The sequence below is a fragment of the Triticum urartu genome, chromosome 4 (genome assembly GCF_003073215.2).
Source record: "Triticum urartu cultivar G1812 chromosome 4, Tu2.1, whole genome shotgun sequence".
NCBI classification, from domain to species: domain Eukaryota; kingdom Viridiplantae; phylum Streptophyta; class Magnoliopsida; order Poales; family Poaceae; genus Triticum; species Triticum urartu.
Genome location: NC_053025.1, coordinates 467,340,346 through 467,358,948, shown reverse-complemented (window position 1 = coordinate 467,358,948; position 18,603 = coordinate 467,340,346).

The window sequence follows — 18,603 nt, the reverse complement described above, 5'->3', positions numbered from 1 at the left end:
CAACAATATAAATATCATATAAAGCATTCTTTTCATGATCCACAAGCGTAGAAATTTTATTACTCTCCACATAAGCAAATTTATTCTCATGAATAGTAGTGGGAGCAAACTCAACAAAATAACTATCATGTGATTGAGAATTAAAATCATGATGACAAGTTTCATGGTTATCATTATTCTTTATAGCATACATGTCATCACCATAATAATCATAGATAGCAACTTTGTTGTCATAATCAATTGCAACCTCCTCCAAAATAGTGGATTCATCATTAAATAAAGTCATGACCTCTCCAAATCCACTTTCATCAATATAATCATCATAAATAGGAGGCATGAAATCATTGTAACAAATTTGCACATCAAATCTTGGGGGACTAAAAATAACATCTTCATCAAACATAGCATCCCCAAGCTTATGGCTTTGCATATCACTAGCATCATGGATATTCAAAGAATTCATAATAATAACATTGCAATCATGCTCATCATTCAAATATTTTGTGCCAAACATTTTATTGACTTCTTCTTCCTAACAATTGAGCACAATTTTTCGATCCATCATTTTTCAAGAAAGATATTATAAAGATGATCAATAATATGATACAACATCAATTCCATTTTTATGTAGTTTTTTTATAACCAAACTAGTGATAAAACAAGAAACTAAAAGATTCGATTGCAACATCTAAGGATATACCTTCATGCACTCACCTCCCCGGCAACGGCGCTAGAAAAGAGCTTCGTTCACGGGATGTGAATGCCGCTTACCTAACCTCCCAGGAAATGACACCAGAAAAGAGCTTCATTGATGGGTTGTGGGTGCCGCTTACCTAACCTCCCCGACAATGGCGCCAGAAAAGAGCTTGATGTCCACTACGCAACTTTATTCTTGTAGACACGTGTTGGGTCTCCAAGCGCAGATTTTGTAGGACATAGCAATTTTCCCTCAAGTAGATGACCTAAGGTTTATCAATCCGTGGGAGGTGTAGGATGAAGATGGTCTCTCTCAAATAACCCTGCAACCAAGTACAAGAAATCTCTTGTGTCCCCAACACACCCAATACAATGGCAAATTGTATAGGTGCACTAGTTCGGCGAAGAGATGATGATAAAAGTGTAATATGGATGGTAGAAATATATTTTTATAATCTGAATAAATAAAAACAGCAAGGTAGCAAATAGAAAACGGGCACAAAACGATATTGCAATGATTGAAAATGAGGCCTAGGGTCCGTACTTTCGCTAGTGCAATCTCTCAACAATGCTAATATAATTGGATCATATAACCATCCCTCAATGTGCAACGAAGAATCACTCCAAAGTTCCTATCTAGCGGAGAATATAAGAAGAAATTGTTTGTAGCTATTCTTTCTGATCGATCTATCCAAGAGTTCGTACTAAAATAGCACCAAGTTATTCTTTCCGATCGATCTATCAAGAGTTCGTACTAAAATAACACTAAGTTATTCTTTCCGATCGATCTATCAAGAGTTCGTACTAAAATAACACCAAAGCAAATTCAGATTTATAATGCTCAATCCAACACAAGGAACCTCAAAGAGTGCCCCAAGATTTCTACTGGAGAAACAAAGACAAGAACATGCATCAACCCCTATGCATAGATTACCCGAATGTCACCTCGGGAATCCGCGAGTTGAGTGCCAAAACATATATCAAGTGAATCAATATGATACCCCATTGTCACCACAAGTATTCATATGCAAGACATACATAAAGTGTTATCAAATACAAAAAGGTATTCAATCCGATAAAATGAAATCTCAAAGGGAAAACTCAATTCAACACAAGATAGAGAGGGGAAAACACCATATGATCCTGCTATATTAACAAAGCCCACGATACATCAAGATCATGACATCTCAAGAACAAGAGAGAGAGAGAGATTAAACACATTGCTACTGGTACAAACCCTTAGCCCCAAGGGTGGACTACTCCCTCCTCATCGTGGTGGTCGCCGGGATGATGAAGATGGCCACCGGAGATGATCCCCCCCCCCTCCGGCAGTGTACCAGAATGGGGTCTAGATTGGTTTTCGGTGGCTACAAAGGCCTACGGCGGCGGGACTTCTGAACTAGGTTAACCCCAAGGTTTTTTGGAATATTTGGGAATTTATAGGGTGAAGAGGGGTTGCGGGAGGCCACCGAGGTAGGGACAACCCACCTGGGCGCGCCTGGGCCCCCAGGCGCACCCTGGTGGGTTGTGCCCCCCTCGGGGCACCCCCTAGGTGTCGCTCTGGCCCATTGGATGTCTTCTAGTCCATAAAAAATCCACAAAAAGTTTCGCGGTGTTTGGACTCCATTTGATATTGATTTCCTGTGATGTAAAAAACTAGCAAAAAACAGCAACTGGCACTAAGCACTGGGTCAGTAGGTTAGTCCCAAAAAATGATATAAAGTTGTTGTGAAATGATTGTAAAACATCCAAGAATGATAATATATTAGCATGAATACTTCATAAATTATAGATACGTTGGAGACGTATCAGCCAGCGCCCGACCACCGTGCCCCCCCACCGCCGGCGACCATCGCCCCCCACCCTGAACCCTAAGATAGATAGTGGGGTACCTCTCCGGCGAGCCCCCCTCCCCGCTGCGGCTGGTTCTTCCTTAACTCCCATGAGCCCCCCTACCCCATGAAAATCGACTGACCCAAAAGTCGATTCAGTCGACTGAAGTGTAGCTAAATCGGAGCAGCACCGCAAGCAAAAGCAAGAGTGAGAGTAGTGATACGTCCATTTTGCATCATGCTTTTATATCGATATTTACTTCATTATGGGCTTTTATTACACATTATGTCACAATACTTATGACTATTCTCTGTTATTTTACAAGGTTTACATAAAAAGGGAGAATGCCGACAGCTATAATTCTGGGCTGTTAAAGGAGCAAATATTAGAGACCTATTCTGCACAGCTCCAAATGTCCTGAAACTTCACGGAAGTTATTTCCAGAATATATAAAAAATACTGAGCGCAAGAAGTACCAGAAGGGGGCCACCCACCAGCCACGAGGGTGGGGGTGCGCCCTACCCCCCTGGGCACGCCCCCTGCCTTGTGGGCCCCCTGGTGGCCCTCCGATGCCCATCTTTTGCTATATGGGGTCTTTCGTCGAGGAAAAAATCATAAGCAAGCTTATGGGACGAAACTCCGCCACCACGAGGCGGAACGTTGGCGGAACCAATCTAGGGTGCCAGGGAAACTTCCCTCCGGGAGGGGGAAATCATCACCAACGAACCTCTCATCGAGAGGGGGTCAATCTCCATCAACATCTTCACCAGCACCATCTCATCTCAAACCCTAGTTCATCTCTTGTATCCAATCTTTGTATCCAAATCTCAGATTGGTACCTGTGGGTTGCTAGTAGTGTTGATTACTCCTTGTAGTTGATGCTAGTTGGTTTACTTGGTGGAAGATCATATGTTCAGATCCATTATGCATATGAATAGCCCTCTTATTATGAACATGAATATGCTTTGTGAGTAGTTACGTTTGTTCCTGAGGACATGGGAGAAGTCTTGCTATTAGTAGTCATGTGAATTTGGTATTTGTTCGATATTTTGATGAGATTTATGTTGTCATCCCTCTAGTGGTGTCATGTGAACGTCGACTACATGACACTTCACCATTGTTTGGGCCTAGGGAGGCAATGGGAAGTAATAAGTTGATGATGGGTTGCTAGAGTGACAGAAGCTTAAACCCTAGTTTATGCTTTGCTTCGTAAGGGGCTGATTTGGATCCATATGTTTCATGCTATGGTTAGGCTTACCTTAATACTTCTGTTGTAGTTGTGGATGCTTGCAATGGGAGTTAATCATAAGTGGGATGCCTGTCCAAGTAAGGATAGCACCCAAGCACCGGTCCACCGACATATCAAATTATCAAAGTACCGAACGCGAATCATATGATCGTGATGAAAACTAGCTTGACGATAATTCCCATGTGTCCTCGGGAGCGCTTTACTTCATATAAGAGTTTGTCCAGTCTTGTCCTTTGCTACAAAAAGTATTGGGCCATCTTGCTGCACCTTATTTACTTTTATTACTTCCTACTCGATACAAATTACCTTATCACAAAACTATCTGTTACCGATATTTTCAGTGCTTGCAGAGAATACCTTACAGAAAACTGCTTATCATTTCCTTCTACTCCTCGTTGGGTTCGACACTCTTACTTATTGAAAAAGCTACGATAGATCCCCTATACTTGTGCGTCATCAAGACTCTTTTCTGGCGCCGTTTCCGAGGAGTGAAGCGCCTTTGGTAGGTGGAATTTGGTAAGGAAAAATTTATATAGTGTGCTGAAATTTACTATCACCTGTTACTATGGAAAGTAATCCTTTGAGGGGCTTTTTCGGGGTATCTTCACCCCGACCAGTAGAGCAAATAGTTGCTCCTCAACCTACTGGACCTACTGAAAATGAAAATGTTTACTTTGAAATTCCTTCGGGTATGGTAGAGAAACTGCTAGCTAATCCTTTTGTAGGAGATGGAACATTGCATCCCGATTTACACTTAATCTATGTGGATGAAGTTTGTGGATTATTTAAGCTTGCAGGTATGCTCGATGATGTTATCAAGAAGAAGTTCTTCCCTTTATCTTTGAAGGGAGATGCATTGACATGGTATAGGCTATGTGATGATATGGGATCATGGGATTATAAGCGATTGAAATTGGAATTCCATCAGAAGTTTTATCCTATGCATCTTGTTCATCGTGATCGTAATTATATATATAATTTTTGGCCTCACGAAGGAGAAAGCATCACTCAAGCTTGGGGGAGGCTTAAGTCAATGTTATATTCATGCCCCAATCATGAGCTCTCAAGAGAAATGATTATTCAAAAAATTTACGCTCGGTTTTCTGACAACAATCGCTCCATGCTCGATACTTATTGTACTGGTTCCTTCATGATGAAGACTATTGAATTCAAATGGAATTTATTGGAGAGAATTAAATGCAACTCTGAAGATTGGGATCTCGACAAAGGTAAGGAGTCAGGTATAACACCTAAGTTTGATTGTGTTAAATCTTTTATGGATACCGATGTTTTCCATAAATTTAGCACTAAATATGGACTTGACTCTGAGATAGTAGCATCTTTTTGTGAATCCTTTGCTACTCATGTTGATCTCCCTAAGGAGAAGTGGTTTAAATATAATCCTCCCATTGAAACAAAAGTAGTTTCACCTATTAAAGTTGAAGAAAAAACTATCACTTATAATGATCCTGTTGTTCCTACTGCTTATGTTGAGAAACCATCTTTCCCTGTTAGAATAAAGGATCATGCTAAAGTTTCAACTATAGTCAACAAAAGTAATATTAGGACACACAAACCCCCTGGGAAATTTAAAGTTGAACCTAATATTGCTATAGTTAAAGATCTCTTGGCCGGTAATATTGATGGGCATGTTATTTACTTCTGTGATGAAGCTACTAGAATTACTAGGCCTGATACTAAAAATAAACATAGACCTGTGGTAGGCTTGCCTGTTATTTCTGCTAAAATAGGAGATCATTGTTATCATGGCTTGTGTGATATGGGTGCTAGTGCTAGTGCAATACCTCATTCCTTATACAAAGAAATTATGCATGATATTGCACCTGCTGAGATAGAAGAGATTGATGTCACAATTAAGCTTGCCAATAGAGACACTATTTCACCAGTTGGGATTGTTAGAGATGTTGAAGTATTGTGTGGGAAAGTTAAATATCCTGCTGATTTTCTTGTTCTTGGTTCCCCTCAAGATAGCTTTTGTCCCATTATATTTGGTAGACCCTTCTTGAATACTGTTAATGCTAAGATAGATTGCAAGAAGGATGTTGTTACTATTGGTTTGGATGATATGTCTCATGAGTTTAATTTTTCTAAATTTCATAGACAACCCCGTGATGAAGAATTGCCTAGCAAAGATGAAATTATTGGTCTTGCTTCTATTGATGTGCCTCCTAATGATCCTTTAGAACAATATTTGTTAGACCATGAGAATGATATGTTTATGAATGAAAGAAGGGAAATAAATGAAGTATTCTTTAAACAAGGATCCATTCTGAAACACAATTTGCATGTTGAAATCCTAGGGATCCTCCTCCACCCAAGGGTGATTCCGTGTTTGAGCTTAAACCATTACCTGATACTCTTAAATATGCTTATCTTGATGAAAAGAAGATATATCCTGTTATTATTAGTGCTAACCTTTCAGAGCATGAAGAAGAAGAAATATTGAAAACTTTGAAGAAGCATCGTGCTGCTATTGGATATACTCTTGATGATCTTAAGGGCATTAGTCCCACTCTATGTCAACACAAAATAAATTTGGAGAAAGACGCCAAACCAATTATTGATCACCAACAACGGCTGAATCCTAAGATGAAAGAAGTGGTAAGAAAGGAAATATTAAAGCTCCTTGAGGCAGGTATAATTTATCCCGTTGCTGATAGTCAGTGGGTAAGTCATGTCCATTGTGTCCCTAAGAAGGGAGGTATTACTGTTGTTCCTAATGATAAAGATGAATTGATTCCGCAAAGAATTATTACAGGTTATAGGATGGGAATTGATTTCCGCAAATTAAATAAGGCTACTAAAAAGATCATTACCCCTTACCTTTTATTGATCAAATGCTAGAAAGATTATCCAAACATACACATTTTTGCTTTCTAGATGGTTACTCCGGTTTCTCTCAAATACCAATGTCAGCTGATGATCAAGCAAAGACCACTTTTACTTGCCATTTCGGTACTTTTTCTTATAGAAGTATGCCTTTTGGTTTATGTAATTCACCTGCTACCTTTCAAAGATGCATGATGGCTATATTTTCTGACTTTTGTGAAAAGATATGTGAGGTTTTCATGGACGATTTCTCTGTTTATGGATCCTCTTTTGATGATTGCTTGAGCAACCTTGATTGAGTTTTGCAGAGATGTGAAGAAACTAATCTTGTTCTGAATTTGGAGAAAAGCCACTTTATGGTTAACGAAGGTATTGTCTTGGGGCATGAAATTTCTGAAAAGCCACTAAGAAGTTTCCTCGGTCACGCCAGTTTTTATAGGAGGTTCATTAAGTACTTCTCAAAAATTTCTCGGCCTCTGACTAATCTATTACAAAAAGATATTCCTTTTGTCTTTGATGATGATTGTGTAGAAGCATTTGAAATACTTAAGAAAGCATTAATTTCTGCACCTATTGTTCAGCCACCTGATTGGAATTTACCCTTTGAAATTATGTGGGATGCTAGTGATTATGTTGTAGGGGTTGTTCTAGGACAAAGAGTTGATAAGAAATTAAATGTTATTCAATATGCTAGTAAAACTTTAGACAATGCCCAGAGAAATTATGCTACTACTGAAAAATAATTTTTAGCAGTTATTTTTGCTTGTGATAAGTTCAGACCTTATATTGTTGATTCTAAAGTAACTATTCACACTGATCATGCTGCTATTAAATACCTTATGGAAAAGAAAGATGCTAAACCTAGAATTATTAGATGGATTCTCTTGCTACAAGAATTTTATTTGCATATTATTGATTGAAAGAGAGCTGAGAACCCCGTTGTAGACAACTTGTCTAGGTTAGAGAATGTTCTTGATGACCCACTACCTATTGATGATAGCTTTCCTTATGAATAATTAAATGTCATAAATGCCTCTCGTACTGCTCCATGGTATGCTGATTATGCTAATTATATTGTTGCTAAATTTATACCACCTAGTTTCACATACCAGCAAAAGAAAAGGTTTGTCTATTATTTGAGACATTACTTTTGGGATGATCCACATCTTTATAAAGAAGGAGTAGATGGTATTATTAGACGTTGTGTACCTGAGCATGAATAGGAACTGATCCTACGCAAGTTTCACTCTGTGGCTTGTGGAGGACACCATGCTAGAGATAGAACTGCACATAAGGTATTGCAATCCGGTTTTATTGGCCTACTCTCTTCAAGGATGCCCGTAAGTTTGTCTGGTCTTGTGATGAATGTCAAAGAATTGGTAATATTAGTAGACGTCAAGAAATGCCTATGAATTATTCACTTGTTATTGAACCATTTGATGTTTGGGGCTTTGATTATATGGGACCTTTTCCTTCCTCTAATGGGTATACACATATTTTAGTTCCTATTGATTACGTTACTAAGTGGGTAGAAGCTATTCCAACTAGTAGTGTTGATCATAACACCTCTATTAAGATGCTTAAAGAAGTTATTTCCTCGAGGTTTGGAGTCCCTAGATATTTAATGACTGATGGTGGTTCACATTTTATTCATGGTGCATTTCGTAAAATTCTTGCTAAGTATGATGTTAATCATAGAATTGCATCTCCTTATCACCCACAGTCTAGTGGTCAAGTAGAATTGAGTAATAGAGAGCTCAAATTAATTTTGCAAAAGACTTTTAATAGATCTAGAAAGAATTGGTCCAAGAAACTTGATGATGCATTATGGGCCTATAGAACTACATATAAAAATCCTATGGGTATGTCTCCGTATAAAATGGTTTATGGCAAAGCATGTCACTTACCTCTTGAGCTAGAACATAAGGCATATTGGGCTATTAAAGAGCTCAACTATGACTTCCAACTTGCCGGTGAGAAGAGGTTATTTGACATTAGCCCACTTGATGAATGGAGAACCCAAGCCTATGAAAATGCCAAATTGTTTAAAGAAAAAGTTAAAAGATGGCATGACAAAATGATACAAAAGCATGAATTTAATGTAGGTGATTATGTATTGCTATACAACTCTCGTTTCAGATTTTTTGCAGGAAAACTTCTTTCTAAATGGGAAGGTCCTTACGTTATCGAGGAGGTCTATCGTTCCGGTGCCATAAAAATCAACAACTTCAAAGGCACAAATTCAAAGGTGGTGAACGGTCAAAGAATCAAACATTATATCTCAGGTAATCCAATAAATGTTGAAACCAATATTATTGAAACCATAACCTCGGAGGAATACATAAGGGACACTTTCCAGAACGTTTCAGACTCCGAAAAGGAATAGGTATGTGGTACGGTAAGTAAACCAACTCCAAAATAGTTCTAATGGCAATTTTTATCCGTTCTCGAATATTTAGAAAAATAGGAAAATAAGAAGCAGACCGGAAAGGACACGAGGCTTCCACGATGGTGGAGGGCGCGCCCCTGCCTCATGGGCACCTCGTGCGCTCTCCGGACTCTGTTTTCTTGCACGATACTTCTTTTGGTCGGTAAAAATTCATTATATAATCCCCCGAAGGTTTTGACCACCGTATCACACAAATATCTCTTGTCTTTGTTTCGAGCTATTTTTCTGACAGATCTAGGTCGTCATGTCGTCTTCAAGTGCCCCCAAGGACAAGTTCTTCAAGAAGGTCATCAACCCCTACCTCGCAGAGGTGCTGCAACACCCTCAAACCATTGAGATGTGTGAGGGGTTGTTGCACATCCGCGATGTTGAGGGACCAAGGAAGACCGGAGGCACGGAGGCAAGGCTCGAGGCATTGGAGCAACAAGTTTTCAAGTGTCAGGAGATGGTGGAGCGTGGACTCGAATCCAATCACATTATTATCACGGAGTTCACCAACACCCACAAGCTGGACATCAAGGACATTGGGGAGGCCATCTTCAAGCTTCATGAGAAAATTGAGCACCTCCAAGCCCAGATCTATGACCTGCAAATTCAAAACTGTGAGTATGAATATAGATTCAAGAGGATGAGTTTGGCTGCAGATTTGAGGATTCAGGAGACTCGATCATCCTTCTATGACGGTGAGCCTATGCCTTGGAAGAGGGACGACAAGCCTACATCATCAACAACTCCACCTTCTTCACCAACATAGAAGAACTGAGTATCAGGTATGGGCACTCCCCTTGGCAACTGCCAAGCTTGGGGGAGTGCCCCGGTATTGTATCACCATCACTTTTATCTTTACCGTTTTTCTTAGCTCGATCCTTTTGATAATATCTTGATCTAGTAGGACAAAGTTTTAGTATGATCTAGTTGTGAATTTTGCTTTATGATCCTTCTATGTAATCGAGTCCGCGAGCTATATATAATAAAGATTAGTGTTGAGTGAAGGGCTTGATGATTTTGCTATGATCTTGAGGGAATAAAATAGAAGAGAAGAAATAAAAAGAAATAAAGAGATCATATAGATCTTATGGAAAGTAATGAGCTTACATATAAAGAGTATGATGAATAAAAGTTGTTGGGAGTTGACAAACATAGTTTTGGTCATCGTTGCAATGAATAGGACGTAATAAAGAAAGAGAGGTTCACATATAAATACACTATATTGGACAGCTTTTATGATTGTGAGCATTCATTAAAGTATGACATGCTAAGAGTTGACGTTGGACAAGGAAGACAACGTAATGGGTTATGTTTTCTTACATTTGAGATAAATTATATTGTCATGGATCGTCCAACATGTTGACCTTGCCTTTCCCTCTCATGCTAGCCAATTTCTTTGCACCAAGTAGAGATACTACTTGTGCTTCCAAATATTCCTAAACCCAGTTTTTCCATGAGAGTCCACCATATCTACCTATGGATTGAGTAAGATCCTTCAAGTAAGTTTTCATCGGTGCAAGCAATAAAAAAATTGCTCTCTAAATATGTATGACTTATTAGTGTGGGAGAAAATAAGCTTTATATGATCTTGTGATATGGAATAAATGAAAGCGACGGACTGCATAATAAAGGTCCATATCACAAGTGGCAACATAAAGTGACGTTCTTTCACATTAAGATTTTGTGCATCCAACTATAAAAGCGCATGACAACCTCTGCTTCCCTCTGCAAAGGGCCTATCTTTTACTTTTATCTTCTACCTTACATAAGAGTCATGGTGATCTTCACCTTTCCTTTTTACATTTTATCCTTTCGCAAGCACAATGTGTTGGAAAGATCCTGATATATATAGCTAATTGGATGTGAGTCTTCATGAACTATTATTGTTGACATTACCCTTGAGGTAAAACGTTGGGAGGCAAAACTATAAGCCCCTATCTTTCTCTGTGTCCGATTAAAACTTCATACCCATAAATATTGCGTGAGTGTCAGCAATTGTGAGAGACTAAAAGATGGTTGAGTATGTGGACTTGCTGAAAAGCTCTTATATTGACTATTTCCTATGTTATGATAAATTGCAATTGCCTCAATGACTGAGATTAGAGTTTGTTGGTTCTCAATACAGTTTATGATTCATACTTGAAATTGTTATTGAATTGTTACTTTAGCATAAGAGATCATATGACAATATATATATGTTACTGGTCTAAGAATGATCATGATGCCCTCATGTCCGTATTTTATTTTTATCGACACCTCTATCTCTAAACATGTGGACATATTTTTCAATTTCGGCTTTCACTTGAGGACAAGCGAGGTCTGAGCTTGGGGAGTTGATACGTCCATTTTGCATCATGCTTTTATATCGATATTTATTACATTATGGGTTGTTATTACACATTATGTCACAATACTTATGCCTATTCTCTTTTATTTTACAAGGTTTACATAAAGAGGGAGAATGATGGCAGCTAGAATTCTGGGCTGGAAAAGGAGCAAATATTAGAGACCTATTCTGCACAGCTTTAAAAGTCCTGAAACTTCATGGAAGTTATTTCCAGAATATACAAAAATACTAAGCGCAAGAAGTACCAGAGGGGGGGCCACGCACCAGCCACGAGGGTGGGGGCGCGCCCTACCCCCCTAGGCGCGCCCCCTGCCTCGTGGGCCCCCTGGTGGCCCTCCGATGCCCATCTTCTGCTATATGGAGTCTTTCGTCGAGGAAAAAATCATAAGCAATCTTACGGGACGAAACTCCGCCGCCACGAGGCGGAACCTTGGCGGAACCAATCTAGGGCTCCGGTGGAGCTGTTCTGCCGGGGAAACTTCCCTCCGGGAGGGGGAAATCATCACCATCATCATCACCAACGATCCTCTCATCGGGAGGGGGTCAATCTCCATCAACATCTTCCCCAGCACCATCTCATCTCAAACCCTAGTTCATCTCTTGTATCCAAACTTTGTATCCAAACCTCAGATTGGTACCTGTGGGTTGCTAGTAGTGTTGATTACTCCTTGTAGTTGATGCTAGTTGGTTTACTTGGTGGAAGATCATATGTTCAGATCCATTATGCATATTAATACCCCTATGATTATGAACAATAATATGCTTTGTGAGTAGTTACGTTTGTTCTTGAGGACATGGGAGAAGTCTTGCTATTAGTAGTCATGTGAATTTGGTATTCATTCGATATTTTGATGAGATGTATGTTGTCATCCCTCTAGTGGTGTCATGTGTACGTCGACTACATGAAACTTCACCATTGTTTCGGCCTAGAGGGAGGCATTGGGAAGTAATAAGTAGATGATGGGTTGCTAGAGTGACAGAAGCTTAAACCCTAGTTTATGTGTTGCTTCGTAAGGTGCTGATTTGGATCCATATGTTTCATGTTATCGTTAGGTTTACCTTAATACTTCTATTGTAGTTGCGGATGCTTGCAATGGGGGTTAATCATAAGTGGGATGCTTGTCCAAGTAAGGACAGCACCCAAGCACCGATCCACCCACATATCAAATTATCAAAGTACCGAACGCGAATCATATGATCGTGATGAAAACTAGCTTGACGATAATTCCCATGTGTCCTCGGGAGCACTTTACTTCATATAAGAGTTTATCCAAGCTTGTCCTTTGCTAAAAAAGGATTGTGCCATCTTGCTGCACCTTATTTACTTTTATTACTTGCTACTCGTTACAAATTACCTTATCACAAAACTATCTGTTACCGATAATTTCAGTGCTTGCAAAGAATACCTTACTGAAAACTGCTTATCATTTCCTTCTGCTCCTCGTTGGGTTCGACACTCTTACTTATCGAAAAGGCTATGATAGATCCCCTATACTTGTGGGTCATCAAGTAGCAGCATGAGCAAGAGTAAGAGTAGACCAGGCAAGGGACCGAGAGCAAGAGCCAAAGCAGCAGCAGCTCCTACTGATGTGGACATCACCGTCGAGGGAGTGTCTCCATGGAGGAAATTGCTGGAGAAACCGCCGTGGATGGAGCCGTGCCATGTCGGCTCGGGACCGAGCGCCGGCAGCACCGTGAGATCGAATCAAGAAGAAAATGCGGCGATTAGTGTAGAACCTCTTTGATGGCGCCGATTAGGCCTTAGCTTCATCCGAGGAATCGGTAATGATGCTGCTCTTCTAGTGGTGCAGGTGAAGACGGTGGTGTGGGATGGAGGTGACGTGAAAGACGAGGGAAACGTTGGGGCAGCTCCTTGGAGGTGGAGGACAGGGTGGCTGAACCGCCGGGACGACGAGATCGACGGCGGATCCTCATCCAGTGTAGTGGATGAGGGACATCGAGGTGTTGATGTGGACGACTTTGTCGGGGAAGAGGCTTCGGCTGGATGGCGGACGAAGGAGGGTGTGGGGCTTCATGGGTTTTCATGGCCTCGGTGTACGAATGGGTGGGCGGATGGGATGGGAGGGGGAACCATGGCTTAGGGGCGCGATTGTCTGAAATGTGGGGTAAGTTATGAAAGTACGCCCATCGATTTGAGATAGGCGTTTCTTTCGGTTCAGGGGTGTCACGGGCATTTCTCGTGTCGGGATTTCGCAGGAGGTGGGAGTTTTCCCGCGTGTTGTAATTTTGAGATAGCAAGGCGCGGGTTGAGACAGAGGGAGTTTTCGGAGCACAACGTGACAAAGATATATCTTAAATATTTCAGGGTAACAAGGTGCGGGTTGAAATTTCCGGACAAGCCTAATGTGTATTGTACCAAATCAATTCGCACTTCCCTCGATGAAAAAACAAAAAGAAATCAATTCGCACCACACAAGAGAGTCTAGTCCCGTGTACTGTACCAAATCAATTCACAATACAAATGTCATTCAAAACTTTCAATTCATGTTATGTTCAATTAAAATATTTCGCTACGTGTATAATGCATGCAACCTGCTACTCAAATGAACATTTTAGTGCATTCCAAACGTATATACTACCGCTTCAATATGAACTAAATTTGAATTCGTTTCTCTATTTGAATAAGATCTACAATCATGATTGTTGTGAAGTTAAACCATTTGAATTCGTTTCTCTATTTTAATAAGATCTACATTCATCATTATTGTCAAGTTAAACCATCGTTTGTGTATTATCTTCACAGCACACCACATGATTACTGTCGAGTTAGATATGAATTATGTGTACTATATGAACTCGAACTCGATTTTTTGAATCCACTTTATGTTGATTTCAAATCATAGTACATTTCAAGCTCTAGCTATATCTTCATAATCTTAAGCATGTCTCATATGTATAATGTGTTTATCACATATTGTATGGTGCCCTGCCCCCTACGCCTACAAGTATTTCGATGTGAGTTGCAAACGCCACACATTATCACAAATTCAAATAAAATGTGAGATTGTTTGATATATATTATGGTTTAGATTGTTCGATATTTAGTTGTGAGCTGCAAACGCCACACATTATGACAAAATCAAATAAAATGTGAGATTATTCGATCTATAGTATGGTTTAGATTGTTCGATATGTAGCTGTGAGTTGCAAACACCACACATTATCACATTATGGTATAACATGTCCAAAACCACACCATGCGTATCACCTCTATATTCATGCATGCATATGTTTATAACACTATGATCTCCTATTCAAATATATGAATCCACTTTACATCGAATTATGATCTTTGTTAGTCTCTTACACCCACACAATCCTCTAACTTTTGTAGCTAGAACTAACTTTCTCTCGTGCATGCACATGCCCTCCTCGCCCTCCCCCTCCCTCGGCATTCTATCCATCGCACACATTCATTTTTTTCTTTAGGTCATTCTCCCACGGTCTCCACAACTCCTTTCTGACACACACCGACCGATAAACCTCTCCAGCGATGTCTGCCTACAACATACACACGCACCTTCCATCTCCTCCTTTCTGTGTCCATGCCTCGTGTCTCTCATACAGTCCCACACACGTGTAAACTCTCGCCCACTTTTCGTTGATCTCACAATCGGACACTCGTCCCCCTATCTAGCTAGTAGGCCTCTCGCACCACCTCCTAGCTCCATTCTCTCTGTCTATCTATCTCGCTAGGCCTTATTTGCCTCTAAAAAATGGATGTACACCAACCGATCTCCCGCTATACATATAGCTAGCTAGGTTGTTATAACTCATTTTCCCCGCGCGTCGATCGATCTACCTCATTAGTTATGTCTCTCCCTTCCTCCGACACACAACAATTGATCTATCGATCTAGTTAGGTCAGCTTACCAAATGGCCCCCCTTCATCATCCATGCATGCATCCCGACACATCTATCACGCACGCGCACACACAGAAACACATCCCCACTCTTATTGATAATATTGCAGATCTACCCTCAGTTTGTCTAGTAGGCCTCTCCCACCATCTTCGAGAAGCAACTCCATCACACATCCAGCACTCTACCCATCTCTGTGTGTGTGTGTATGTGTGTGTCCCAACCTATTTCCCATCCTTCACTCATATATGGATGTTGACCGATCTCCCTGAAGACATAGTTGTGTCTCTCCTTCTCAACGCATATACGAGTTGATCTACCTCTCTAGTTAGGTCTTTGCCTCCCCCTCCCCCCCCCCCCCCACACACACACACACCGATACATCGAGCGCTCTAGTCATGTCTCCCTGCCACACACAAACTTGCCATGTGCCCTCTGACGTTCCGGTAGGTCAGTCACCCTATATCTTTGACTTGCACACACACAATTTTGATGTCTCTCTTCATCGATCTCGCCCCCACCCACTTGATCCTCTCTTCGACTCTATCGGTATTTATGACCCCTCCCTCTCTTCTCGTGGATCGCCCCCTTCGATCTCGCACCCCACCCACTTGATCATATTGTTTGAAATATATGTCTTTTAGTAGATTTCAATATGAACTACTAGTACATACTTCGAACACTGATGTATATAGATGTATTTTAGAGTGTAGATTCACTCATTTTGCTCCGTATGTAGTCCATATTGAAACAGACGTAATAGTACGCACTCTCCCTCGCCCCTTGCTCGACCCTGGCCCACGTGGTGGACGTGCAGCAATTCATTCGGTCTCAGATAGCCAGAACAATATATACTGCAGTACCAATATTGCTCGACTTCCCGAAGAGGCGAAGAGCCAAGCACAAGGTTAATATTTTTGAGATGACAAGCGCAAGGTTTATAGGAGAACGAGTAGTAGTAGTACTAGTAGTACGTACCAGTGGTACGTACTGTATGAGGAAGAAGGCAACAAGATGTATGTTTTGTGTGACAGTCTCTTCTTACAAGACGTGCTAGACCTAATGGACCTCATTGTTGCAATGGGAGTACTATCATAGATGGCACGATTCAGAGTGTGGGCAGCAGGAATAATTTGGAGTTGCTTAGTCTTAAACCCCATGAAGAAGTCCCATCGAAAGGAATAGCCATCCTTTACACGTGCTCCTATGTAAAATGAGTAAATGTGATGAAAAGAGAAAGAGACAAAGTGAAAAAAATCACTAGCCTTAGATCCAGCCCTGTTGTATCAGTGAATGATATTTCTACGTTGTGATTTACATGGCTATATTATTAACCATGCTGCGGAGGTAGAAGCGGGTTTTTATTTATTTGCAGAGGTAGCACCGGATGGATATTCAACAAGGAGTGAAAATATGGTTGCTTCCTCACTTAAACATGGAGAAAGGTGGGCCTCATGATTTGACGGCTTATTAGTCATTATTACTGCATATACTCTTTGTCCATATATAATAACCGCGTGGTAGAGTAGTGGGCTATACTTTTAATAACCATGCTCGAAGAGAAGAGGTGCACACACCCACACACGTAGTACTAGTAGCACTCTTTGCTTCTTTTGCATCTTCCCCAACCACACACGTTACACGGTGGATCTCATTTCTATAAGATGATGCAGCCCACGTGATAATTTGACGTGTCTAGTAGTAGTTACTCACTTATAAATAATGGAGGGTCGGGAACCATGCATGAACGGTGTCATGTCATTTATAAATAAAGTTTTTTTAGTGGCACGTAAGCAATATAAGTAGGTTCATATGCAGAGAAAAAGAAACCGCTCCACTATACACATAGCCAGGACGAGCCTACACGGTTGCTTGCTGGGGTTGCTCTCTTCGCACTCTCTCGCACAAAATGACTGTGGTCACATCTCTAGCTTTCGGGCAGATCACGTCTACCGGGGGAAGGGGCGGATGCTTTATGTAGATGCGGTCACCGTCGCCGACGGAGAAAACCCACTGTCGGCACGTCCCGATCAGGGGTCCCCATCGTTCTCTCTCACAAAGCCGGTGAGGTTACCTTCGTCCCTTGCTCACTTCCGTGATGTGGCAGTTGCCGCCTCTTGCCGCCCTCCTCTAGGTTGAGCTACGTCCCGACATCCCTCGGGTACAACTTCCTTACAGCCGGCTTGCACCACTGCCCCAGGTGCCCACATCGCTCTAGGTGGATATTTCTCTACTTATTTGCCCCGCACGTACCTCTACTGGCTTCTACTGTAATTGTGATGAGTTTATGTCTCATCAACTAGTCCCAATAATCTTATTCTAATCACGCTTCTTCAATTTCCTTGCCACCGGGATGCTCATCTCGATTTTAGTGAAACTGCACAATATGATCCGATGGTCAAAGGGTTGCAAACTTCATTTCTTCGGAAGCTTCAACGTCGCCAGAAAATTAAAGCCTGGTTAGGGTTTAGGGTTCAAGGGATAGGGACTATATGGATCATTTTTTTCTTTAGTTGTCTCTATTCCAAAATAAGTGTCAACTTTAGTAGTACAACTTTGTACTAAAGTTTGCATAAAGTTGAGAAACTTATTTTGGAAAGGAGGGAGTACATATTGGCTATGATCTGTCAATCATTGAGATGCAATAGCATGCATGTTAGTCTCCTTTGTATTTGATGAAATGTTGCAACGGGGCAACCTTGGACGCAATATACATGAAACAGAAGCTGGAAGCTTCATAGCATTGTACAAATTTATCTCGGTAAGAAATTACAGTATGTACTATACTACTATGTAAAGAGTTAGGTGTTGCATGGTGTCTAGAAAATATGGTGATAATGTGAGGTGGGCCATGTAATCACTGAGCCTGCGTGTTTTCACTGCTTTCGCACTCCTTCACTGTAAGGATGGAGAAAATTGTAATCTAGTACCTCCTTTTGCCGAAACGTGGGACATCTAGCAGTCGTACCACCTCAGTAATAATGACCAATGTGCCGTCAAATCACATAGACCCAGTAGTAAGTTGGACGGATGAAGCAACCATCACTCTTGAATCTGCTTCTCCCTTCAATGCAGGCGCTAGTGAGAGGTCGCGTCTGCTCTGCCCGGGCATGAATGCGGCACCGATTCTCTGGATTGGCACTGACTGTTTCGGGCAGGAAGCGCTCGGGCGATCGAGGGGCTTTGGGTGGGCCAGGCTGTTCAGGAGCGGGCGTGGCAGCTGTCCCGACCGGACACCCGGAAACAAGAGGATGCACCGACTCTCGCGGCTAAATCATAGACTACACACCATCTCTCTGTAGGAGTAGG